A 22,209-nucleotide genomic window follows, 5' to 3' on the forward strand; every position below is an offset into this window, starting at 1 on the left:
CACTTAGAAAGAATATTCATTTGACTTCCTAATGAAACAAATTATCTGCCTTCTCAAATGAGAGTTTTCTCATCAAAAGTAAGTTCAGGCTTTATCTGGCAAACGATAAACATTTCCCTTAGGGTAGCTTGGATAAATTAGCAGACTGAAAAGGAAAAAAATCCTTGATACTGTCCTGTATCTAGGATCCCAAGGAAATTCTCTAATCATGTTGTTATTATTTATATAGCTTAATTTTAACTATTAAAAAGAAGGTATTTCATTGTGACTGTGGCTCGACATGCATTTGGGCTGAAACCTAGCAAGTGTGGGAAATATAACTTTTTAGGTAAAATTTTATTCCATGAATCTGACACACAAAGCTGCTTGCATTACACACTTTTGCAGAAATATTTTCTTTATTATCTTTTCCCGTATTTACTGTTTTATTAACAGGATCCTCATCAATGTGAAAACCACAGGATTTTGTATTCTTTTTGCCATCTATAGAATTGGAACGTGGAACAAAGGATATTTTTATAGTAATGCCGTAACACATAAGAAAATGAATTAATGTTGAAACAAAGCACCTGCACACATAAGCTATAAGCATAAACTGCATACTTTTTAGTAACTGCAGTGGTCCCATAGACATGAGACCAAAAAAATGGATTCCAAAATAAAATCTTTGTTCAGAACAGAAGAGTTCTATCCTGATCTCCCTTAGCTTATACTTTATTTAGTTTTAGGACTAATCGCAAAGCAGGGTCAGTGCAAACCTTCACACTTAAATGATCTGTAGATGCTTGCTTACTGATAGCCACAGTCTGAGGGAAGACTGGCGAAACCCTGCCAAGCTCAGCTTCCCGCGGTTAGATGCAAACCCGATAATTCTCCAGGATGGAAAGGCCAGTGATTCTAAGACAAACTAAAGTGCAATTAAAGTTATAAACAGGAAGATTAAGAGCGCATGAGGTACTCTCTGCAAAAGTATTTCAGGCCTGTGGAAACCCCTCCAGAAATCCTTTGTAAAGAAACACCTGCATTGCCTCAGATGAAAGTGCCAGATGATGACAGATATGAATAGGTGTGTGTTTTTGGATGAGTGGGAGGCTTGCATAGAGGTGGTGTGAACATTTGTGGTTGGTCACGAAGAGGAGGATGATAAACAAAACCATGGTACAGGGAATCAAGAGGAGCCCAAGAATTCCCACAGATAACGCAATGTGCTGAAGGACATCGGGCTTCAGCCTGAGGACTTGTTCTTGCAGCTGCCTGAACCGACCCCTTAAGCTGTATGAATCAGTAAAAACATTAATCAGTTCTTTTAGGACTAGAACAAGTAACGCTTGCTGAGGAGGTCTGGCATAAGGAGACAAAAAAATACTGGGTGGCAGGAAGGTTTTATCATGCTTCAATTTTTATGTTTAAAGATTATTAGTAGTGGAGGAAAATAAGACCACTTGAAAAACAGTGCTTAAAGATGCGTAGTTTGCATCTTCTATGAGGTGAAAATTTTTATATATAATATAAAATTCAGAGAGGAGAAGAGGAGATCACACTTAATATAAATTACCAGAGGTGCTCAGATGCTACCTTGTGTTCAAGGTGTAACTAATTATTTCTGCAAATATAGACTTTCCAATGTTCCAGAAAAGTAAACACTGACCTATCACATCTTTAAAAAGAATGAGGAGTTTCCTGCATTGCCTTCTTACAATTTGGGATCAGTTTGATTATCTACTGAGGAGGAAAATCTAATATAAATATTGCTGTTAAAGGGACTCTAATCCTATGACATCATATTTTATGAATTCAGAGAGGTTTTTTAAACAATAATATAAAAACTTTATTGTTCCTTATTTCAATTTGGAAAAAAAAAACATTAAATTATCAGTAAAATAAGAGTCAGAAGACTTGAGTGCAAACACACCTTTCTCGCTCAAGAGAGACACTAATAAAAGATGTAATGAGATTAAAAGATCTAAAATTATGTGCCCTGGTTGAGTGATCTTGGGTCTTCATTACTTATTATATACTGAAACATGGAAATATTTGTTAAAAGTTGTTGGTTATAAACCACACAGACAGTCTTGATCAGCAAAATTCTTTATAGATGACAAAGAAAACTAATTCTGTAAACTATGTGGCAAACAGTACTGTCAACTATAGTAAATCTAGGCTAATCCCTCCATGAAAGATCCAGAGACTACATTACTTTTTTAGTATTGCTCTATAACTCTATAGGTTCTCTACTGAGGTTCTATTGTGAATACAAAGAAACCTATGCCATAAAAATAATGGTAATTTATGAAGTTATTAACTCAATTTTCACAGTGATATCCATATAAACACAAAACCTCATATTTCATTAATTCTAGTGAAAGAGAGGATATAAGTTACAGTATGTAGGGTTTGGGGTTTTCTCTATTAGCATGCAATTCCTTATGATATTACATATCACACTTCTATATTCCAAGAAACTGAGCAAAATTTTGCCTTGCACTGCTAGTAAGACTATCTTGAAAAAATTACTCCTTTAGGCAGAAAGCAGATGCTATGTCTACTCACTTTTTACCCCTCCAACTGTGCAGTTCTTCCAGAAATTAAGGCTACACCTTCATAATAAAATGAACAAAAAAATCTAACAATTTGGTTGGTTAGTTGTTTTAACAGGAGACGAAGACAAAAAAATCAGACCTATAGTTTTTCCAGGATGTATTTAAACAGGACTAGGAACCATTTTATAAAGACAAAAGAAAGCTATCTTTTAGATTGATGCAACAGTTTTACAGTTATTCTTTAATAACATTAAGGGGTTTTCATTCTGAAATGAACGCTTTATTTTCTCATAACAAGAATAACAAGAACTTTAGATTTGTGCCAAAGTGATCTTAAGGGATTTTATTTTATCTTTTTACTGAATTCCATTTTTTTTCACACCTTCATAACTGTATTTAAAAGGCAGAATGCACACTTAATGTGCAGCACTGTTGCTAGCAAAAAAAAAGAAGCCCTGAAAATACACATTGCTTGATAACTTACAAATTTAAAGCTGTGATTTGTTTTACTGTCTTCTTATTTTCCATGGATTTTGTGTTACCTACCAATCTCACCATTTATGTCCCAACTTTAAATGAACTGCAGGGGGGGGGCGGGGGAAGAGGGGGAAAGAACAACAACAGAAAGACTATCTTTCTGTTTTAGAAAAATACTCATTAACCCTGTATTAGAAACCACACATTAATAGTACTTCCTTTTATATTTTTTGTTATAGCTCATTACTCATCTGTATCTCCTTATGGGTGATTACCACTATAAAAGCAGGGTTTCCATGCCTAATATTTTGCATACTAATCATATTTTGCATTATATACAAATATACAAATATTACACATCCCTAAGTGGTTGTTACAAGAACGTAAAGCTGCTTTTCGTAGGAAATACAACTTATAGCTTGTTTGCATTTCCCCAAAAAAATATCAATGCAAATCTGAGCTATTTTACCATCAAATAAAGCCATTTAATGGATTTCACAGCAGAAAAGCAAAGGCCACGTGATATTAAAATGTATACTGCTAGATCTGTTACTCAGTAAATTCAATTGGTAGCTGGTCTGCCTAATTCTTCCATCTCTGTTTCTCCCTTTAAGACCTTAACTCAGTTCCCGTCACTAAATCATTTGTCATCTAGGTAAGAATCCCATTGAGCGCAGGTTTAGGGAGCAGCAATAATTCCGGGTGAGATTGACTACAAAGGGAAGGAGGGAGCAAATTACTTCCATCAAACTCATCCTCAGAAATGGTAAGCCCTCACCAAAGGTGCATTTTCCTCTTAAAAGAAGGAGCAGTCACACATTTACAAACATCAGGGAAGACTCCAGTTTAAGGCACACTTGATAGATGTCAGGAGCAGTAGCAGAGGAGTCTAGTGTCAGTCCCACTGGAAATGACACACCTGCCCCCTTGAAAGCCCCTCATGGAGCTGCCCAGAGCAACCTGGCCCACAGCTTGGGGCAGGGGCTGCTCTGCAGAAAGCAGCACAGCTGTGACTCACCAAGCAACCCCCGCTATAGATCAGAAAATAAGTCTTGTCAGACCCCCTTCAGTTCCCACAAATCCAAGGTCACTGAATATTGGAGCTGGGTAACGGCAGACCTCATTAAGATAGTCTGGAGCAAAGAGACATCATCTGCACCCACAATAGATAAATAGTTTTGAACTTCCATACCATCACAGCTCAATCTATGCTCCTCCTTTAGCATAGTGTAATTTACATGAGTATGAGCTAGTCCTGGTCATAGTCTCCAAATGAAGCTGCTAGGAAATGATGCCATAATCTATAATAGAATTATATACTTATTAAAATAAAATAAATTTTAAAATGTAACTGTAAATAGTTTTAAAAATGCTTCAGTAAAAATGAATCAGCTTTTTAATTAACCAGGGCACTGACCCAGACTTCAGAGAAAGCAATGGGCTGTCCTGCTCCCCTCACCCCACTCCAGGAGCAGTTAAGTTGTCCAAGCACATAAACTTTCAGTGATATTTCAGATCTTCAGGGTGTTGCCCATTCATATAGGACCAACAGATATGATAGGACTACGAGACAGCCTTGCTCTTCTGCAGGTAGAGGCCAGATAAGAGACCTGCAGTATCTAACACTGCTTAGAAACCTATGGTAAGAGTATCAAATTCCCAAAACCTTGGGGAGAAGACTGAGATACAGTTTGCTGTGTGTCATCTCAGATTTGATGGAGAAGCCAAGTGGTTCTGTTATTCAGTCCCTGGGGGAAAAAATCCCAACAAAGCCAGCAATTCTCAACTTCTACACAAGTCATGTAACTGCCTTTGACAGTTTTCATATTACATTCTTTCCTAGACATGCATTTTCAAAGCCATATTGTGCATTAATTGGTAAAAACAGTGCACACAGTATTTGGCAGTTTTAATGATTTATTGTATACAGACTGTACAAACTATATAATCACATAGCATAGAAGTACAGAATTTTGTTTTATGCATAAATCAGTTTAAAATAGTTCATTTTATAGAGATTTTAAAGACTAAGGTTTCTGAAGAAGTTTGGGAGAAAGTTGTCTGTTCAAGAAATGCAGCAATTTTGAATTACTTTTTATCAAAAGAAGCAGTGTTCTAAATCAAATTTAACTAATTCTTAAGTGAGAGTTTTTCAAAGTTTAGAGTGGAAAGGAATCAGAGCTGCAGTCAGGGGAGTGGGCCACAATAAATTCTTCTTATAGCAAGAACTTGTTTGGAGTTCTGCCATCTCCCTCGCTGATTGATGTTTTTCATGTGATTTCAGCCTTGCGTGAAACAAGCAAAATAATAAAAAAAACCCAAAACACCCTGATCTTTTAGAAATACATTAAAATCAGGAATTATTTTTTTTTTTGACAGAGACTAAAAATTAAGGTTGTTGACAACGCAATCTGCAAGTTAGTTGGGAATAACCAAGTTCCCTTTGTTCCAGTTACATGAAGGAACCACTTTCCTGACTATGGGACTCTCGAGAATACTGCCTTCTAATATTCTGCTCCTGGCTTGAGGAACCAAGTATATTGCTAATACCATGTGTGATGCCTAGTGGCTGAAAAAAACTTCATTCAGTTTCAAATGACTGAGAATAGACTGCTGTTTTCCATTTATTTCTTCTAAAGACACTTAAATTATATTATTTGAAATCATGTTTTTATATAAGGCAAGGGGAAGACACAGATAAAATCTGTGATAGTCTTGTTCCTATACAGGTTCTTCTTAAAAGACTACATGAAATAATAAACATATATCTGGAATTGAATATATTTTTATAAACTTTAATGGAAAGCCAAGGTCATATTAAGGTAGAAAACAACATAGAAGTTGAGATGGAAATATTTTAAGAGTTTAAATTAACATTATAACCAAGAACAAAAATGGATTTAGGGTCTTTTATAGTATCTATGTTTCAATCTTATGTAGTGTTTTTGACTCAGAAGTGTCCCAGAGAAATTCTGTGGAAAAATCAAGTAGTAGGTAGAATTTCCATGGTCCTTTAGTAATGAAGGAAAGCCTTTGTCTTTCTGGTCTTTCTCTAGGTGATCAGTTCTCAAATGGTTAGGGTGTCATGCTGCCCTTTAGGTTTATATTTAACTCCATGGACAAATAGTTTTAGGTATCCTTAGGAATTTTTAACATTAGTCATTAATTTGTCGTGGTAGCAAATATTGTGCATTTATAATAGACATATTTCTATTTCCAAGCCAGCTATTAAACAGCAAATGTTCTTAAAAGAATAGATTGTGAAAGATATACTAATTGTTCTGAAAATAACAGGAAAAAAAGGGTACATATCAATGGCAATGAAGTTAAGTAAAAGGCAATTATTTACTAAAGCAGGGCTTAATTCAGCAGTCCATCGGTAGAGAATTACAAAGGCATTCATACATAAGTGAGTATATGGTGGTCAGACTTTTTTTAAGTTACAGTCTAAAAAGAAGAGGTGAGGAAGAGAGACATGTTGCTACAGAAGCAATGAGACTTCATTAGAGTATCAGTCTTTCTTGGTTTAAAAGCAGACACAGTCTATGAAGTTTATTGAATACATCTGGCCATGATCACTCTGACTTTCAGCACTGAGTGAAGCATTCAGAAGTTACCTGGAAGAAGTCAGGCCCCATATCCAGTCACAGGCAGTGTTAGATGGTGAGCCAGAGGGGGGGTGGGGCTGAACATCCTTCAGGACATGACATTCTCTCTCCTTTGGTCACAGAGGACAATTTTAATTAAGGCAGCTGCAACCGCATTAGCTAGTCTTCCATTGAAGACGGGTGTCTCTTGTGAGAGGGAATGGTGGGAATGGTAGTACTCCCCCTTAAGACCCCATAGCTGGGTGGCCCGTGTGTTTTTCCCCTAAGCAGATCCAACTCTATTATCTGACATGAATTAGGAAAGACCTCTTCCTACCTCTGTTTGGTTGCTTTTAAAAGAATGATGATTTTTAGAAGAAAGATGTTTTTATAAGAAAGTGTTTTAGGGACAATCTAGTTTTTGTTCTTTTACCATGAATGAACTATCAATAACTTGATGCAGTGTTTCATAGCTACACCACTATTATTATCATCCATTTTTTTCTGCATTCAGTAGACTGGTATGCAAAAGATCTTTTGCTGATGTTCAGTGATGAATGTATTGGCTCACTAACAAGAGTCCTGTCAGCTGTGGAGGAGCCACATCCCATGTGCTCTGGATCCCTGAGAGCCTCCAGGAGCAGGGCTGCTCCATGAGGTGGATGACCCAGAAGCCACAGCAACCCAACCAGCAGCAGAGCAGAGCCCTCACCAAAAAAAGCTCAGCTCTATGGCACCTGAACATGACCAGCAGAGTAGGGCTGCTGACAATAACACCTCATGCCAGCAGTTCAGTGACCTTCAGACAAATTCGGAGTGGCAAGTCAGGTCCAGCATCTGCCCAGTGAGTCAGGAACAGCAGAAGACAGACACAGTCTGGAGGCAGCGGCAGCAGTACAACCCAAGCAGGGAACGGGGACCCAGCCTGAGCTGAAGTAGAGCTCCTGGGCCATAGGCAAGGGAGTGGAGGACGTCCCTGGTGAAGCCAGTCAGGGTCATTAGAACCTCCTTACTATAGTGAGAAGAAGTTCCTCCTCCCTGTCTCCAGGCCCTGAACCTCATGCCTTTTAACTCAGGCATTGCTCACAGTGAAAGGAAAGATGCAGCAGGTGTAAATCAGTTGATCTGTGGTGTATAGAGACAAGGGCTATTATTATGACCTACTATTTCTACTACAGGAGCGGTTGTGGAATAAGGCTTCACTGTTCTTGGCACTTGAGAATAGAGCTCTTCCACGCACAGGTCACAGCTCCACTTCATTCAGAAGGTAAGGAAACAAGGGAGTAAAGGGGGAGAAAGATGGGTGAATCATTTAATTCTGTGCAATGCACAGCACACTCGTACTAGCTCCTGTTTAAATAGTTAATGAGAATTGCTCAGTGTTTCTTTGTTCCCTCCCCTGTCTGAGATTCATGAAGCCAACTGTGGGAGCTCTGAACTGTTGAAGAGAATCCAATTAACTCTCATTTTTCTCATTTAACTTGACAATTTAAGTGGTTTCACTGTTTATAATGTGTATGTTTATATATATATGTGTGTGTGTTTATCTCTATGTACTGAAGATGTCTTTAAATGACTGTACTGGGTTATTTCTTTTGGAGTTAGTTTCTTTGTGGTTTTATTTTTTTTTATTTGGTTTTGTGTGTATGGTTTGTTTTTTGTTTTGTTTTTTTTTTATCCCCAGTAGATTGTCTTTCTGATTCCTGGTATGAGAAATCTTTTGGATCATACAATGTAATAGCTCTTCCAGACTAGTTTTTCTGTCGTTGAGTGCTAAGATCTGGTAAGACTCTCATTACAAGGTATTTCCAAGTAAGTCAGGAAGTGAGGGAGAGCAATGATCATCAATTACCAGGATAAGTAAATGTTGCCTTCTGATCTCTTATTATAAGAACATAATTTACATCACCTACCTAATTTTTATGACTGACCCTTTCCTGTCTATACACAGTTCAATTAATTAGGTATGACTATTTCAGAAGACTTCTGTATGCCTTACTGTTTTTTTATGACAAGTTCTGAGTCCAATTACATTAAAATGACTGTGTTTGTCTTGTTTCATTTACTTTGCAATCCTTAATTAGGATGATAGAGAAACATTTCATGCAGACTGACATTATATCTGTGTGAAAGACATTGATACTTATCTATATTCTGTCCATGTGAAGATACGATTTTTGAGTGGAAGCCTGCTATTAATTCTCAGCTTTCAATATGGGACATATTGAAATCCATCTACACTCAAAAATTTTTTGTCTGTTCAAGTACTGGCAGCCAGAATCATTCTGGGACAAATTACTGGTGACAGCATTCCTTTTTAGAACACACAGAACCAGTTCTGAAACAAACATGGAACAATGACACTACCAAATTTTTAAGCTTTGTGTATTATTAAACACAGTTATAGGCCATATGCCTAGAAAATAACCAGAAAAAACTTTTTTTTTTTTTAACCCAAAGAAATACCAGTATCATTTATCTATATGCAAAAGGGGGGGAGGAGGGGAAGGCATAGAGTAGACTAGGGACAAAGGTCAAATTATAGGTGCAGTCTGTCACATACACACAAAGCCGTAAATCTTTATGGTTGCTTCATATGTAGGTATGAGGTTTGAGTGTAAAAATACAACATAATGATCATCCTTCCGCCTTAATTTGGGGACTTCCAGAGACAGCAGAATGAGTCAAGGTAATTCTAGCTAAGGACAAATTAATCTCAGAGGGAGCTGTAGTAGTAATATGTATCATAGATAAAGAACATGAGAACATATGAGATGTATTGCTGAAATGAACTTTTATGTAACTTCTACAGTTTTCAGGTACTGTGGAATGAAAAACATGTGTGTATATGAATGTTCATGGATAATTAATAACAAAGATTGGAGGCATCATGTAGTGAACTAAAAGTTTCAAGCCAAATCAAGATTGGTAATTTTATTTTTTTTTTTCCATGAGAGTTGGGGCTGAGCAAACCCCATGAGGCTCAACAAGGCCAAGTGCAAGGTCCTGCTCCTAAGTTGAGGAAACCCCCAGGATCAATACTGGCTGGATGGAGAATGGATTGGAAGCATCCCTAAGGAGAAGGACTTTGAGGAACTTAGCATGGCCTTACAACGTTCATTTGCAGTCCACAAAGCCAACCTAATCCTGGGCTGCACCTAAAGAAGTGTGGCCAGCAGGTCAAGGGAAGTGATTCTCCTACTCTGCTCCACTCTCATAAAACACCACCTGGAGTGCTGTGTTCAGCACTGGGAGCCCCAACATAAAAAGGACACGGACCTGTTGAAGTGAGTCCAGAGGTGAGCCACAAAGATGATCAGAGGGCTGGGGCACCTGTCCTGAGGACAGGCTAAGAGATTTGGGGCTCCAGGGGGACTTTATAGTAGCCTTCCAGTGCCTAAAGGGGGCCCACAAGAAAGCTGGAAAGGGACTTTTTACAAGTGTATGTAGTGATAGAGCAAGGGTTAACAGTTTAAAACTGAGAGAGGGTAGATTTAGATGAGAGATTAGGAAGACCTTCTTTACTGGGAGGGTGGTGAGACACTGGAACAGGCTGCCCAGAGAAGCTGTGGGTGCCCCATCCTTGGAAGCGTTCAAGGCCAGGCTGGATGGGGCTTTGAGCAACCTGGTCTAGTGGGAGGTGTCCCTGCCCATGGCAGGGGGGTTGGAACTAGATGATTTTTCAGGTCCCTTTGAACCCAAACAATTCTTTGGTTAGCTACCTTTGGTAACTAATAATGTTAGTTAAGTACTACTGGTAAAATACTTTGCTAATTAACAGCACAGAGTGTAACTTCAGACCTTTAAAATGATGGCATAACTCATTTTTACTTCAGTATGGTTAAGACTAATGAGTACCTCTTCACGTAAATAGCAATGAAATAAATACATAAATTCACTATTGTGTTGCCAAGTCTTTGTTAAAATTCAGCTGCACTAAGAAATAATTTATTATCAACTATTTTTTGTATCAAAGGATGCTTCTGTGTTTAAAAATGGGCCAATTACTGAAGTAATTCACAGCAGCCACTTGTGTTTCTTCATCAGTGAGTGTGGAAGCTTATTTCACTTCTCAGTGGTCTGGTATTCAACCAGAACTTTAAGCTGTAACCTTTTTAAAGTCCTTTAAGTGCATTGTTTTCACCAGACACAAGTTTCCGCTAAGTGCCTCACAAAAAAAGGGGGAAAAATAAAATCAGCCTTTCCCACCTCCATCTTTTCTGTTCTGCTAATGCACTTGTGGTCATACGTTGTGGCCAACATATTTTGTAACTGACATTCACATAGATTTAACAGACAAGAGGGACTGGCTCACTGGTAAAACTTGTCTCATTTATACATAAATTTATTGATCTGAGAGGTCACCCAGCATATAAATTTGAAAGTGCTGCAGCATTAATTTCTCTAAAATGTATGGAAACCTCCCCCTTTGTGCTTAAGTAGCCATCTGAGGCCACACAGGAATGGTCATGGTGTGGTTAAGTCTCTCGTTATTCCCGCCTTGCAGAGGCTGTGTTGTGCTAAATGGCTAATGCATTTGTCTCACTGTGATGGATTAAACAGATGACATGGAGATGGGAGCCTGCATGGAGTATCTCATTATGCTAAACCCCTCACATTCTCACCCATGCCATGGGTAGCTCTGAAAGGTTAGAAGCACAAAGATTTAGGTGCTCCTTCAGGATGTGAACTTATTACCCGTCTCAGGAGAGAAATGCGGTAAGAATATAATACTTCCTAGAACAGCACCAGGTCAGCCAGCACGGCATTCAGTGTTATGGTGAAATCTTAACCTCACTGAGTGCAGAAGGAATGCTTTCAATAATAAACTTGGATCCTGGATTCAGTAGAGGAGCTGATGCTTGTTTCATCATCTCCAGAGATCTTTTCCCCTTGCATGTAATCACACACAGCAGATTGTACTGTCAATTTGCAGCTCCTTTCCTCCCTCTAATACTGGTTTCTGGTGCTAGGAAAGCAGAAAGGTAAGTATTGATTTTCAAGAGGGTGGCTTGCCTGTTTCATACAGACCATTGCTGTCCTTTCCAACATCTTTCATCATATGATATGACACCTTTCTGAAAACAGACCTGTCTACTCCTGTGTGACAGACAGGGCATCAACACAGACAGGGATTATTAGGAGCAGAAAAGAAAAAAAAAAACCTCTGAGGAAAAGGAAAGGTGAATGTTACAGACCTAGAAGAATCCATGCAGCCAGTCCATTAATTTCCTGACAAATCTCGCCAGATTAACCACTTCTGAAATCAGAGCTGAAGAATCTGAGTTACTATCGCTTTCTTTAGAGAATTAAGGCATGATGTGAGTCTTGTGTGTGGGAAAGGACCATATGTATTGCCCTCCCATACCCAATTAATGACTCATCTAGTCCTGTATTGTCTCTCTTGTAACTCCCAGATATTCAGAGGCAACCCGCCTCTATTCAAAAGTTATCAGTATTAGAATTTCCATAATACATATTTTCCCTTAAAAACTAGGTTATTCCCAGAAACAGAATCTTGTAAAAGAGGTGCAGCAGAAATGGCATTACCATCGCTCCTTCCCAGCAGCTGTGCACAAGCCTAGTGCAGAAATAACAAGGTACAGTAGGTGGTAAGGAAGTGTTACTTATTCACGACAAGAGAAGATTTGGACTTATGAAATTTTCTTCTTAAACAACAAGTATAGCCAGCTGTTACTGTTTACTTTCTTATGCTTGCCTAGAGTTTAAGAATTATTGTAGCCAGACCTAGCGAACACGACAAATCATTTAGTTTCACCCAGTAGACTTGAAATATGTCCCAAACAAGTTCACAAATGTAATTTTATTACTTGATGGACTCAGCTTCTCATCACTGGCACAGAGACCAGCGCTCACCCAAAGTCAAGAGGGAAGCAACAGACATGAGGTACAGGTGAAGTATACCCAGATGACCTCACCAAGATCTATGATGTAAACAAAGATAATCAAAAGCTTCTTAGCCTTCACAACTGTAAATCTGGTGATTAGTAATCATTTCACACTTGTCAACCATTTGAAAATTAAAATTCTCTGTAGCTACTCAATGCATGGGGCTATGCTGTTAATTGTCTCATCTTTGACAACAGCCAATATTTCATTTTCCAGAGAGAAACACCCCTGACTTTTCTTAGCAGATTTATGTAGGCTTCTCTGCATCCAAAGATGGAGAAAGGAATCATTGTTAAGATTTAAAGAATGTTTAGTTGTAATTGCTAACTGGAAGCAAAATGTTGTTTGCCATGTTCAGTGCTATACAGGTGCCCTGGTGTTCATGAATGCTCACAAAGGTAGGGGATGAAACTCACGATTTTAAAAGCAATGGGACTATCCCAACAACCCTCCCTCTCTTCCCTTCTCTTTCTGCCCTAGATGGATAAACTCATACAAACACAATCACACAGGACATCAAATTTCTTTTCAAGTAAATTATCTTCAAATTATAACAAATCTGATCCTGAAGTCCCTAATGGTAAGGGCACCTTCTCCCTTGATGTTTGGTATTTAGTTGCATTGCCACTCCCATGCTGCTAGGAGATATCATGTTATTTCAAGTTTAATTTTTTGTAACTTTGAATTCCAGCAACTGTATTTTGTCATGTCTTTATCCTCCACCGGCAGGTAAGTCGCCTTTCAGCCTCCTTTTCATGAATGGAAAAACCAAGCTAATCTGAACTCAAATAATACTGTGAGTATCCTTTCAATTTTCATTGCATTTTAATGTTCTTCAAGACTGAGCATTAGACCTGGACATAATGTTGCATAGAAAGGCAAGACAATTTCCCTTCTCATGCTCAAAGTTATACTTACTTTAATCCCAAGTTTGAATTAATCTTTTTGTTGCAACATTACAAAAATATTTTCTAAAAATCCTTCATTTTAATTTTACTTCTAAAATTCAGGTAAGTTACATCTTTGTTTCATAAGTACTCTGAAAATTCATAAATGACTACAAACTCACTTATTGACTCTCGCCTTTTTTTGTTGTTGCTTGAAACAATTATTTTGGTTATTTTGCTACGAGGCACAATGGTGAATATACAATCATTAACAATTTTTTTTTCAACACTTAATATATAAACCTTTTTTGTTATTTTATTCTAAAAATTATAATATATGATCCAACCACAGGGAATGTATGTACACATGTTGAAATACAGACATTGACACAGGAATGACTTACTCTACAATTCTTCATTTATATTTTTAAATGTCATTGCAGGATACAGAGATGAAAGAACAAAAAAATGTGATCTGATAATTTAAAAGACTCTGGAACAAAGATTCCACTTTCAAAGACTCCAAGAAATTATGAGTTCATTATTCACCCAGGTCCAAGAACAGTGAAAGATTACCTTTAACTCCAATACCTCCTTAATTCTTGCTGGAGTGTCTGAGAGATGACATAAACAAAGCCTTTCTTTCTGATATCTTTGGAACTTCTTGAAAGTCCAAGTTCAGAGAAAATATATTCCATAATTACATATCTATGGGTATTTCCATCTACAGATACAAATAACAGAATTAATACATCTGAAGGGTGAGATTTTTCTTCCCTGATTCAGTACTCTATAAGTTAGCTACTTCATCTAAATTGAATGATTAGTGCATAGCACCTGAAAGACAGGCATACACCTAGTTTATTAATTCACACCTCAATTAATTAATTCACACCATCTGTTTCTATTACCATTGCCTCCTACAAGTTTCACCTCTTAAGGTGCCCAAAAGAGATGACTAGTTTGTTGCCTAGTTCTGAGGTACTGAACATTTCAGTGTACACATCTCCATATCACTTTCCTAGGATTTAAGGGTAAGTGAAACAGGGGCGCCAACAGGTGTGTTCTGCAAACAGCTGTTTCCATTGAGAGGGTCACCACTTGCCAGCTGTTCCTCAGCTGTTGGACACACTTTCTTGCCATTTTGCTGATAATACTCCTTTGCACAGTTCAAGTGAAATGAGTTGGAATGCTTGAAGAAGCTATTTAAAATGTCTAACCTTATTTTGAGTAAAGAATGTTAGGGATCCCCAGGGCTGGGGAAAATGAGCTAGTTTAATTTAGGCAGTTTAAAAAGTAAGTCCTGAATAACTCAACACATTTTGACTGAAAAAGGGTGCATAAGCAGCACAGCTAGGTGACCAGTAATTGTTATATTCCCATTTCTGTTGCAAATGAGGGAGAATAAAGACTGTGGTAACTTAACATTGGTACTAAAGCAACACTGGTAATGCACCTCACATCCGTGAACTCATCTCCCTAGTCTTATAGAAGTCAAGCATTTACTGGAGCACTTGGCTGCAGAACTCGTAGTAGTTAAGAGATTGTTTACTATTAATCAGGTCTTCTGATTTTTTTTGAATTTGGTTCTTCTTTTATTACCTCCTTGCTGTAAATCCCTGGCCTTGATAAACCTCATCAGAATTATGGCATTCCGGTGTCATGTAGGTTTGTACCTCTCATCTGGATTCTGTGGTGTCTCGTATGTTTCAAGGGCTAATCAAGATATTCCCAACCCCTCTCTCACATATGGACCCTCAGGTGTCAAACCAGACAGTCCGCTCCAGAGGGGGCACCAGTAAGGTCTCCCTTTCCTCCTCCAGAGTCCTTTTCCATGATGAGTACCTTTGAGGCACCTGAGGCTTAAAAGCTTAAGTTTCTTACATGAAAGTGCTAAAAAAGGTCATGATCCTTTGAACCAGCTGCAAAGATGATATAAGCCTCTGCCTTTGTAATGACTGACTTATATTTTATTGAAAAAAAGCATCAATTTTTAATTCAGGTTGGGGTTTTTTTCAGAAGTTTGGGAGTTTTTTTTATCTTTGTGTGTGTAGCACTTCTTGCAAAAGATTACTGTGTACTTTGCGTTTAAATATTCTGTATAGATCAGCAATATTATCAGAAATACGTCTGGGGAAATACTTAAAATCACAAAAAAGACTGAAAATATTTTTTAGTTTTACATTAACACTAATTTAAACTATAATATTTTAATGATGTTATACCATAAAAACCTTTTGCTTCATAGAATTCAGGAAAGAGAAGACTGTAAAAGATCCATTATAAACAAATATTTGACTCCATCCTTTGTGGCAAAATGCAGTATGCCTCCAGTAGGCCTCACTTAGAAATGAATGGTGCTCCTGAAGTGACTATTTTTCCTCATTGAATATATGTAAAATCTAGAAGGATAGGTTAAATACGTACATCTAAAATTAGATGAGAGGAGCCTCAGCCACTGAGCCCTGAAAAACAATCACTTTTTGTACATAGGCAAAGCTTTAACAAGAAGGTCATCTCTAAAGAAGTTCTGATTTTAGTCTGAAGTCATGTATTTTAGTATCAACCATGAAACTTAAAATCCTTGCCTGATTTTATGTTTCTGTGTGTTTGTCACACACGCTAACGAGTACAATGGACATGGCTATTGTGCGTGGCAGCGAGCCTGGACACAGGAGCTGTGATCATCCACCCTGCCAGTTCTTAGCTCCCTTGCTGCTTTGGGCTTCTCTGTTTTAGCCCTCCCAAAGACAATTCCAGTTTATGGTTTGGCAACAGTTCATTCTGGAGATTGATCCCAAAAGCCAGTATGGAAGAAACAAGAGACAGATGCAGAGTTTAACTCTGTATAAACCAGCAGGGTTTGCCCCAGATGCACTTACATCACACAGGTCCTCATGCAATACCACCCCACAATTTCATGCGATAGGAACATCTCTGTTACGTATTCTTACATCACATCAGAAACTTTGAGCTAAAAAAACCCAAACCAACCAACCAAACAAACAAAAAAACCCAAAACAAAAACACCCACCAAAAAAACCCCCCACAACAAATAGTCTGACCAGAGGGAAATCCCAGAAGGAAACTCAGAATCTATTGCAAGCACAGAAGCAGCTAGCTGTCAGCAACGTGCACGCAAGCTTGTCTGTACCTCTTGGCTTCTGAGCTAGGGATCTTTTCCTGCTGCTGGTTTGTTTCTCAGTATAGATGCAGCCATTGGAAGTCTGCCTGGTAAACACTGGTAAGGATGAAGATCTCCACAAACTCTACCCAAGTGCACAGGAAGTAAATGTCTGTTGTGTGGAGGAGCCATGCCTCGGGGCCAAGGCTGGATGTCTTCTCTGCCTCCCTCTGCTCCAGTGGCTGCCACAGTCTTCCCCAGCAACACCTGCTTTAGGTTTCCTTCCAATGGGATGGTGATCAGAACCCAGGGGGGAGGCACACCTTTCCTCACTGATCTTGTATGGTGATGTAACCAGATTATCCCCCCGGACCTTTGCATTTGCTTTTATTATGAAAAAATGTATTTGAATATGAAATTATTATTTGCTTTATTATGAAAATTACTTATGTATTGTATGAAATAAAAACATGAAAAATTCATACTATTTAAATTCAAAATTTTCCCTTTTCTGTACAATAAGGGAAGCTCTTGTCTACAGCACCTCTGAACAAAAGCTTCAGGCCCATGGAGGATTTGTAGATCTTTATTGATCCTTCTCAGGCTGCAAATATATTTAGCTATTCAGTGTTCTTTTCTTTAATGGCAGCAGAGGGAAAGTAGCTGGTACTGAACTGGGATAAATGACAGTTGTTATTACATTCATGATTTGAATTCTATTCATTGGGAAAATTCATCTCTGTGTGACAGATCTCAGTCTTTAAATTAAGTTTGCCAAAAATCTAAGTTTGTTTGTTTTGTTTTTTTAATATTTAGGATGGGGTTCTGAATCTCGAAGCTTGCTCTAGCCTATAATAATGTATTATAATCAAGCTGTCAAATGTTTCCCTACAAGCTGTGGTAATTTGGGAAATCTTTCTCTGCACCATTTGTGGTCTCCAGCTGATACCATGCTATTAAATTGACATATTATGAAATTACAGTGTATGGATGTGACTTTTGATGATGCGATGCATGCTTTTCCTTTCCACAGCAGGGTAGCCCACACTGATTTCTGTGCCTAGGTACTGAGCTATAGGGTCCTGACTTCACAGAAGGGCGTCAGATGTGAGTGGTGCACTTGGGTATGACATGCTTCAGAGTCCAGAGCTAGAAGCAGTGCTAGCACTATGCTCAGGCTTCAGAGTTTTACAGCATATGAGATTTCATAAAACATAATGCTAACACAACTGTCTGGAGAGCATCCAGTCAGGGAGGGAGCTCTCCTGGAGCTGTGTGCCTGACACAAGCCAGAATCAAACTGTGCCCACTAATTCTGATAGAACTTGGGTTTGGTTTTTTGTTTTGTTTTGGGTTTGTTTTTTTGTTGTTGCTTTTGTTGTTGTTTTGTGGGGGTTTTTTTACTTTGTCATGCACTATTAACACACTGCCTAAATAATTCCTTTAATTATACTTAAGACATTTAAAAAAAAGAAAGGTCCTTCAGCAAAGAGGACTGAGAACTTGGCAGAGTTATAAACAGCAGGACAAAGGGGAAGAAAATGAACCATTTAAGCAAAACTAACATGGATACAACAGGAAGGCAATGCAGAGGGCACTTTTGCACAGAAATAATATGGACAAAATGTACCAGTTTTCAGATAACAATGATGAATTTATCAAAGGGACTACAGGTTGTAATGACCCAGGTTCCTAGTCATATTTCTACATAAATTCACATAAATTAGTTATGTCCCTGCACAGCTAATTATGGTTTTCACTCTTGAAGAAAGAAAGCTGAGTAATGTACTCATAATGTTGGGGTTTCTTTTGGGGGGACTTACAAATGAATCACTTCACTAGCAACAATTTCTTCTCTCTGGTAGAGCACATATCCCTCCCATTGCCTGGAACAATAAGTTGGCTGGGAAAGACACAACTGATTTATTTTTCTGAAACAAGCCATTGCTTTTCATATTATGGAATATTTGAAAGCTTTCAGTTGTTCTATAAACTGGCGGGAAATTATGGCAGAACTCATAAATCTTTCCCTTTTTTCCTATTCTTTTTTTTTTTCCTTCTCCTCTCAAAATATCTGAGACACGTGTTACCACCAGGTCTAGTGAACTCACTGGAGGCTCGTAAGAAAAGATTCTCATGTGTGTGCCTGGCCCTGCTCCACAGTGTGCAGGCAGCAGGAGAGCGAGGGAGGCTGCACTTTCACCCATTTATGCAAAGCTTCAGTAAAAGTGTGCAGGATAAATTATTTGCTCTTTATAGGTGCTAGAGAGAGGTGGAGACCACAGAAGCATTTCTAAATAATGTGTCCTTGAATAAAAGCACTTCAGTATGCAGCTTAGCAAAGCCTTTAAATACTCCACGTGGGAAACATGGGTGTTGCGAAACTGAGTACATGAACTGGCAGAATCTGGCCTGCTGCTGGGAACTTAAATTCAAGCTATCCTATATCAAAAATACATTTTTGGGACAATTTTTATTCATATAATATTTGTGAACATATAATATGTGTTCACAGGTTACACATCTTACCAGCAGAAAACTGGAAAACTCCACAATATCTTCTGGGTCTTTAAATCCTTTAGCTCCTGTCTATCACCATATTTACAGAGCACAATACTCATTTCTAAGCAGTATTTGCTTATTTAAGACCAGCTGCTTCCTGACCCAAAATGCCATTTAAACAAGTAATCCTAACTCTCTGACAGCCTTACTATTTGCCCTTTCAGTAAACTTTTTTTTTTCTTTATGGTGTGTGAGCACTTGCACTCTCACCTGCAGTTCAGATCAGCTCACAGTACCTCAGAAGGCTACTGCTTTGCTGTGAAGGCTGTGATTGTAAAACAAATCCTAGCTTTTATTAGCAGTAGTGGTCCTATCCACACCCCTAGTCAACCCTGAAATTGATATTATTCATCTGATCTGCATAGGTCATCTGGCAGGTCACTGTCTGTGTTACATTACCCCAGTGTTTTTCCACTATCCCAGTTAACAAGGTTAACTAGAAACGTGACAGACAGAAGAGAAAAGCTGAACACATGGCACATATTATTTGGTTTAAAAACTAGTGGAGGTTTCTCTGTGGCAAGAACATATGAATAAATGATTTGTGACTCAGTCAAAATAATTTTAGTTTCTTGCATTTTTTTCTGAATGTCAAAACTCTTGAGAGACCCAATTGTGTCCCTCTCCACCCTCCCAACTACAGCATCAACTCATCTTGAAATAAACTGTTTGCCTGAAAGCAAAAGAAAAGGGGGGGGGGGGGGGAAGGCAAAAAAAGCTGTTTTGCTTGCTGGCAAGACTTGAAAGAAGAGTTTTACAAATTTAACTGCCAATATACCATCTGCCTCTGCTGCTCCTTTGAGCCTAGTTCTTCTAATTGTGTCTTTAACAGATGACAAAACCCCTACATTCCTCTTGGGCACTGTAAAATAATAACAATTAAAACATGAATAATAATAATTAATGAAGCACACATGGTGCAGTAAGTCTGGAGTCTGAATAGGCTGCTCATTCTGCAGGAAATCTGTGCCTATTTCACCTTGAGAGATAACTGTGAGAGGCACTCCACTGGATGCCTGGAGCTGTGGCCACCAGTCTTAGGAGGGCAACTTTGCTCAGTAAGTGACACACTGCAGCAAACTCTGTGCTCTGCATCGCTTTATGCTTTTTAGTTTCTACTGACATTAAGTAATTTTAGTGGGTGGACTGCCAACCAGCAGGCTGAACAAGCTGTGTTTTACACATGAAACTTGTTTGAGGATGGCTAGCTTTTTTTCCACCTGTTACAGTCAGCACCTCAAAGGCCAAAGTGAAAAATCAGTTCATTGTAGTTCTTACCTGTGTTCCAGTTCACTTTTGCAGCTCTGATAGTTTAAAGCAACATGTCACTTCACACACTTGGCCATGGAAGTATCAGCTTTATGTAACAGATTTGGAATAACCTGCTGGGAAAAAAATTGATGTCACTTTTCCCAGCTGTAACATGTACTGAAAGAACCCGGGTTATGAACTCAAATGATCTCCAGGTGATCTTTGAGTCTGTAGGATAATTGTATGCCATATAAATAAGAGAAACCCTTAAGATCTTTAACATAAGCTAGCAGGCTGGTCCAACTCAGACTGTGGGCTGTTGCTCAGAGTTATGGACCTGCTCCTCCAGTCCATCCAGAATGGTCTGTTTGAGCTGCGAGTGCAGGCACAGATCGGGCTGTGTTGTGTTCAGCCCTGCTGCAGCCACCGTGATGGCTAAACTCCACTTTTGTCCTAACGCTAGGACAGAGGACACTCTATATAGAGAGTTTTTCTGAAGACTTTTATAAACCTTCAGAGGCTGTTGTTTCTTAATTTGTAGTTTTAGTTTGACCCCTTCAGATCGTCCAGGAGAAACTTTTTCGGGGGGAAGGTTAAAAACTGCATGCAAACTGCTGGAATTTTGAGTAAGAATGCTGGTAACTTGTGACTAACTTCATGCAGTAACCCATATGTTCATAAATTAAGTCCATTATTAATGTTTTCCACTTTAGCCACAGCTGCTTAGTGAAGATGTTGGCTGTTTTTCTTCTCCCTGGTTGAACTGTGGCTGTGCCCCAAAAGGCATTATCACATTTTATCACTGAACGCTGCTTCCAGCGACATTATCCTCCCAAAATATGGAATTTGCTTCTCTTATGTGTGAAATTTGAAGCATGGCTGTGAAATCTTTAGTTTTCTGCAACTGAAGATACTTATTTTTCTAACTTTCCTGATCTCTGGTTGCTGTTCAGTCCTGGAGTAAAAGAATTTAAGATTAAAAGAATTTAAAAGTATTTGTGTATATATCTGCATGTCCACTTAAGCATCTCTTCTGGCTAACTGAGATGTAATCAGCCACGAATTTAGAAACAACTACATGAAAAATCCTATACTGATGGAGGAAATAAGATGAGATGCAACTCCAAAAGTGCCTCCAGATTACTGACCCGCAGAATTTCCTCAGCTGGCGTTAAAACGATGAATATTCAGGTCTTGTGGTCAAATGTCTTTTCCTCATGTTTTTTTTATTTTCCATGCTGACTGTAATGTAATAGTAGAGTGAAGCCCAGATAGATAATGACTATCTGCTTTCCAAGCCTACTCAGCAACTTTTGTCTGTTGCCTGAAGCTAATGACTTCTAAGTGAGTTCAAAACACTGGAAAATGCATTTTGTATGAGAAGAGCATTATTTTTTTTTTTTTTGCATTTACTAGAACTTATCAAATATGTTGTAAAAAAATGCAACTAACTGACAGAATTCCTTTTACTTGTTATCTTGTTTGACAGCTTATAGCTTATAACCAGTAAAGTAGATTAATTAAGCCTCATGATCTTTATTGTAGATTCCCATTCAATAATGAACTGAAACTTGCAGTATGGATAAAGATAAATGTAGAAACATATAATTTGCTTATAAACTTCTTCACAATGTAAATTTCTGTTGCCACATTCATAAAGCACTAAGAGCTATATATTAAAATGCATTTCATTTAGATCCAGGATTTGCCATGGATTTCTAATCTTCCATAGTTCTAATCTTAATGATTTCCCCTAGCTTCATAAAAATGAATTGGTCTGTATGTGCACTTCTCTTTATTATGCAAGGCAACTTTGCATTTAGCAGAAATATTTAACAACATTTTTGTTACATGATCATAATGTAATAACT

General features: G+C 38.2%; 1 long non-coding RNA gene across 2 annotated transcripts in view; it reads right to left on the reverse strand.

Annotated features, from left to right (window-relative positions):
* Positions 1-22,209, reverse strand: part of LOC119143338 — a 44,964-nt gene that overhangs the window by 8,104 nt on the left and 14,651 nt on the right. For both annotated transcript variants that reach the window (XR_005102676.1, XR_005102675.1), the window contains exons 2-3: positions 20,366-20,469; positions 13,978-14,125 (exon numbers count right to left, since the gene is read on the reverse strand). This is a non-coding gene — a long non-coding RNA (uncharacterized LOC119143338). The remainder of the gene's footprint in view (positions 1-13,977; positions 14,126-20,365; positions 20,470-22,209) is intronic.

Source organism: Falco rusticolus, chromosome 2 (genome assembly GCF_015220075.1).
Source record: "Falco rusticolus isolate bFalRus1 chromosome 2, bFalRus1.pri, whole genome shotgun sequence".
Lineage (NCBI taxonomy): Eukaryota > Metazoa > Chordata > Aves > Falconiformes > Falconidae > Falco > Falco rusticolus.